At 40.9% G+C, this 5,716-nt stretch overlaps 1 pseudogene; it reads left to right on the plus strand.

Annotated features, from left to right (window-relative positions):
• The first annotated feature begins 2,785 nt into the window (after positions 1-2,785).
• LOC145347044 (large ribosomal subunit protein eL33 pseudogene) lies at positions 2,786-3,121 on the plus strand (annotated as a pseudogene).
• Positions 3,122-5,716: the final 2,595 nt, after the last annotated feature.

Raw genomic sequence — 5,716 nt, forward strand, 5'->3', positions numbered from 1 at the left:
TCACTACTGTTGTGTCATCAGCAAACTTGAAAATTGAACTGGAAGGGAATTTGGCCACACAGTCATAGGCGTAAGGGTCGGAGGACACAACCTTGTAGAGCACCAGTGTTGAGGATGATCGTGGAGGAGATGTTGTTGCCTATCCTTACTAACTGTGGTCTGTGGGTTAGGAAATTCAAGATCCAGCCACAGGGAGATGAGCCAATCCCCAGGCCACGAAGTTTGGAGATGAGTTTTGTCGGAATAATGGTGTTTTGTCCACTGTAACCAGGGTTCACGCTGTGTTCTAATATTGCTGTCATATTTTGACATTGTTATTCCATTTGTCAATGGACTCATGAACAGGTTATCCTTAACACCTAAACAATCCATTGTTCATATGATCCTGTATAACGATTTGTCAGACTTAATAACGTTTACATTCAATTAGTTAGAGCTCCGAAGTCCACTGAGCTACACATTTCAAAGCACATCCTTTAATCATAATGGGTAACATAGGGTAACATTTGGACATCTGTCCTTACTTCCCTTTTGCTGTTTGCACTCCATCAGCAATTCCTGTTACAGTGTGACTTCAATTTGACTCAAGTCACACAGGCCATATGTCCTAAGCATGCATTTAGAATTAACAACAGTTCACTCAAATGCAAAGTGCACATAAGAATAACTAACATACACAAATAATAAAAAATATATTAAAAATACAAAGAGTATAACAAGGTTCACATTTTCTACAGTGTGATATATCCTGCTCCCCCCCCATACATGCATTTTTCATGGTTCCAGCTCTGGTGATATAACTGCTGACTCATTGATTAGATAGAAATGTTGCACAGTTTACGAGATTTCCTCTTCTTGTCATGCAAATATATAAACTAGAAGCAGCAACAGGCTACTCGGGCGTCCTCCACCACTCAATAAAATCATGACGTTCTGATTGTAATTGCTACCAACAGTCTTGGCTACCTTTCACCCACTTGTTAGTCAAGAATCTATCTAGCTCTGCCTTAAAAACATTCAAAGATTCTGCTTCCACTGCTGTTTGAGGAAGAGAGTTCCAGAGACTCATGACCTTCTGAGAGAATTTCCTCCATCTCTATCTTGAATAAATGACCCCTTATTTTTAAACAGTGATCCCTGGTTCTAGATTTTCTGACAAGAGGAAACATCTTCTCCACATCCACCCTGTCAAAACCTCTCAGGGAATTAAAGGTTTCAATCAGGCCATTTCTTGCTGTCCTAAATTCTAGTGGATACAAACATAATCTTTCCAAACATTCCTCATAAAACAACCCAACCATTCCTATCAGATGCAGCAAGGCAATATATAAGAACATAAGAACTAAGAGCAGGAGTAGGACATCTGGCCCCTCGAGCCTGCTCCGCCATTCAATAAGATCATGGCTGATCTTTTTGTGGACTCAGCTCCACTTACCCCACTCACCATAACCCTTAATTTCTTTACTGTTCAAAAATGTATCTATCCTTACCTTAAAAGCATTCAATAAGGAAGCCTCAGCTGTTTCGCTGGGCAGGGAATTCCACAGATTCACAACCCTTTGGGTGAAGAAGTTCCTCCTCAACTCAGTTCTAAATTTGCTTCCCCTTATTTTGAGGCCATGCTCCCTAGTTCTAGTTTCACCTGCCAGCGGAAACAATTCCTTGCTTCTATCTTATCTATTCCTTCCATAATTTTATATGTTTCTATAAGATCTCCCCTCATTTTTCTGAATTCCAAAGAGTATATCCCCAAATTGCTCCATCTCTCCTCATAAGCCAACCCTATTAAAGATCTTTGAGGGATCAGAAAGCGAATACTTTAGCTGTTGTGGCCTTTGTCTTAGACAGCACTGGCAAATGATTCATTAAATGCAGGTTATGTTGCGGGTTTTGTTCGCATCATGTCACCTTGTGTTTAATACATTTTCCTTGCAGTAAAGAAATTCAATGATGGATTTTCAATCATGCTATCAAATTAAGAGTACCTGTAATTATTTTCTTGAATGACTTTCTGTGGAATTTATACTAATTAATTCTACATGATGCTAAGCTCTAACATATCTGACTTGGAAAATGTCAGAGGTAGCCCACAGTGAATAATCTGCTCTGATTTATTTTGCCTCAAGTGTGTGAGGTGATTGATGCCTTTGTCAAGATCCACTTCTATTTGTGTCCTTTTAAGTTGCTTCCTAAGGTAGGTACAGGCTTAGTTTCGAATATGCAGACAAAATGTATTCTGTCTGTTGACAATTTGGCACAAGATATAAAATGCTGAAGATATTCCACCTTGAGACTTTTCTGTGTCTTTGTCTTGGGAGGATTCTTGGTTTGGCCTATGTTTTTGATAAAAGATCAGCTTTAGGTTACAAAGGGAGAATTCACAGATTTCCAGTGTACTTTTAAATCTTGATACTAAACAAAAGATTATTAGGGATGTTTACATGCTCTCCCTGGGACGATTATTAATCCATTGAGATCAATACCTCTAAAACTAAGACAATGGCGCATTCTAGATTCAAGACTTTTCTATATAGACTGAATATGGATTTTTAATGCTCATCAAGATTATCAACAGAGTTGACATATGTATTCCAGTGCTGTTCATGCCTTTCATATTAAAATTGGTCAACGAGATCCCTCAGCATATTAGTAGAGGAGGATTCCGTGGTGGTAATGCCATTGAATATCAAAGGGAATTGGTTAGATTTTCTCTTGTTGGAGATGGTCATTGCCAGTCACTTCAGTGACCTGGCTGGGCAATCCAGCTGTCCCAAGTGCCCTCGCAATGCCTGGAAGATTATGGTGAAGAGCTGTGTCTACTATCTATAAATAAGGCCTTTGAAACCAAAGACAGCACACTGCTGTCCTGAAGGTTGAGGATGTTCATTGCCATGATGGAACATCATTTTACCTGAGCAAGAGGTGTGCTTACATCTATAAAACAAAAAAAAACAACACTGTCACTCTTGGTAGCAAACCAAACAAGACTTGAGTCATTTGGGGTACAGTGACCTGTGATCGTGGAAACAGAGGCATGGCGCATGCCAAATTCAACAGTAACCTACCCACCAAGGTCATTGGGCACATGATTTCTATGATGCTGTATCCATCAAGGATTTAAAGTATAGCTGTACATTAAATAGTAAAATGATTTAAAAAGAATGTCACTTGCCTTGCTGCATGCAGGCATAGACTGCTCCATTATGTCAGGAAGCAGCAACATTACATAAACATCAGTGAACATCCGACTTCCAACCTTATAATAAGGGGAAGGTTATTAATGAAGCAGCTGAAGATGGTTAGGTGCAGGACTCTCCCTTGATGACTACCACAGCAATATCCTGGGACTGAGATGATTGGCCTCCAAAAAAACCACAAGCATCTTCATTTTGCTAGGTATGACTCCAAACAACAGAGAACTTTCCCCCAATTCCTATTGACTCCAGTTTTGCTATGGCTGTTTGATCCCACACTCTGTCAAATGTAGCTTTGGTGTTAAGGGCAGTCACTCTCACCTTGCCTCTGGAGTTCAGATCATTTACCCAGGAGTCAGGGGTTGAATTCGCCCTGGTAGAACCAACCTGAGCATCCGTGAATGGGCCATTGCTGAGTAAGTGCTACTTGATAGCACTGTCAGGAACACTTCCCATCACTTTGCTGATGATTGAAAGTAGACTGATGGGCCAGTAATTGGTTGGATTGGATTTGACCTGCTATTTGTGAACAGGAGATAGCTGGCAAATTGCCCACATTGTCAAATAGATACCAGTGTTCTAGGCAGGATACTATTTTGTCTGTATACTTTGCCAACAGATGCCCATTGCACATTCTTAGCCCCTGTGTTCCTGATGAATTCTCAATTGCATGTTCTCATTTCCTGATGTTCCCGTGGGTCTAATCAAAAAGAAAAAAGAGACATACATAAGGTCCAAGCAGCTAAAAACAGAAGAAGCACTGAAGGAATACAGAGAAAGTAGAAAAGAACTCAAACCGGGAGTTAGAAGGGCCAAAAGGTGTTACGAAATGTCCTTGGCAGACAAGGTAAAGGAGAATCCCAAGACATTTTATACATATGTTAAGAACAAGAGGGTTGTCAGAGAAAGAGTCAGACCTCTCAAGAACAAAAGAGGGGAATTATGCTTAGAACCCAAGGAAGTAGGTGAGATCCTAAATGAATACTTTGCATTAGTATTCACAAAGGAGAGGGACAGGTTGATTGGTAGTATCTCAGAGGGATGTGTAGACCTGTTAGAACAAATCACAATTACAAAGGAGGAAGTGTTAGGTGTTTTAGGAAACATTAAGGTAGACAAATCCCCAGAGCCAGATGGCATCTGCCCTAGATTACTGAGGGCGACAAGAGACGGAATTGCTGGGCCTCTAACAGAAATCTTTGTTTCTTCATTGGCTACAGGTGAGGTCCCGTTATTTAGGAAGGATAGTAAGGATAACCCGGGTAATTATAGGCCAGTGAGCTTGATGTCCGTGGTAGAGAAATTATTGGAGAAGACTCTTAGAGATATGATCTATACGCATTTAGAACAGAATAGTCTTATTAGTGATAGACAACATGGTTTTATACGGGGGAGGCCATGCTTCACAAATTTGGTTGAGTTTTTTGAGGAGATGACAAAAATGATTGACGAGGGAAAGGCCCTGGATGTCACCCACATGGATTTTAGTAAAGCATTTGATCAGGTCCCTCATGGCAGGCTGGTTCAGAAGGTTAAATCACACGGGATCAAGGGTGAACTAGCTAGATGGATACAGAACTGGCTTGGCCATTGAAGACAGAGGGTAGCAGTGGAAAGGTCTTTTTCTGATTGGAAGTTTGTGAATAGTCGTGTTCTGCAGGCTCTGTGCTGGGACCTCTGCTGTTGATGATATATAAAATGATTTGGAAGAAGATGTAGCTGGACTGATTAATAAGTTTGTGGATGACACAAAGATTGCTGGAGTTGCAGATAGTGATGAATGTTGTCAGAGAATACAACAGGATATTGACAGGCTGGAAAATTGGGCGGAGAAATGGCAGATGGAATTTAATCTAGATAAATGCGAAGTGATGCATTTTGGTAGATCTAATGCGGGGGGAGATATGCAATAAATGGCAGAACCATCAAGAATACAGACACACAGAGGGATCTGGGTGTGCAAGTCCACAGATCATTAAAGCTGGCAACACAGGTGGAAAAGATGGTGAAGAAGGCATATGGCATGCTTGCCTTTATTGGGCAGGGTATAGAGTATAAAAGTTAGCATATGATGTTGCAGTTATATGGAATGTTGGTTAGGCTACATTTGAAATACTGTGTCCAGTTCTGGTCACCACACTACCAGAAGGACATGGAGGCTTTGGAGAGAGTGCAGAAAAAGTTTACCAGGAGGGTCTTAGCTATGAGGTGAGATTGAGTAAACTAGGTTTGTTCTCCCTGGAATGACGGAGGTTGAGGGGGCGACCTAATAGATGTTTATAAGATTATGAAGGGCATTGATAGGGCAAACAGTTGGAAGCTTTTTCCCAGGCCAGAAATGACAAACACAAGGGATTACGAGTTCAAGGTAAGAGGAGCAAGGTTCAATACAGATATGCGAGAGTCATATTTTACACAGAGGGTGGTGGGAGCCTGGAATGCACTACCAAGCAAGGTGGTTGAGGCAATGCTCAGATCATTTAAGACTTATCTAGATAGCCACATGAGTATTCTGGGAATAG

Source organism: Carcharhinus amblyrhynchos, chromosome 8 (assembly GCF_965287045.1).
Source record: "Carcharhinus amblyrhynchos chromosome 8, sCarAmb.v2.hapA, whole genome shotgun sequence".
NCBI classification, from domain to species: Eukaryota; Metazoa; Chordata; class Chondrichthyes; order Carcharhiniformes; family Carcharhinidae; genus Carcharhinus; species Carcharhinus amblyrhynchos.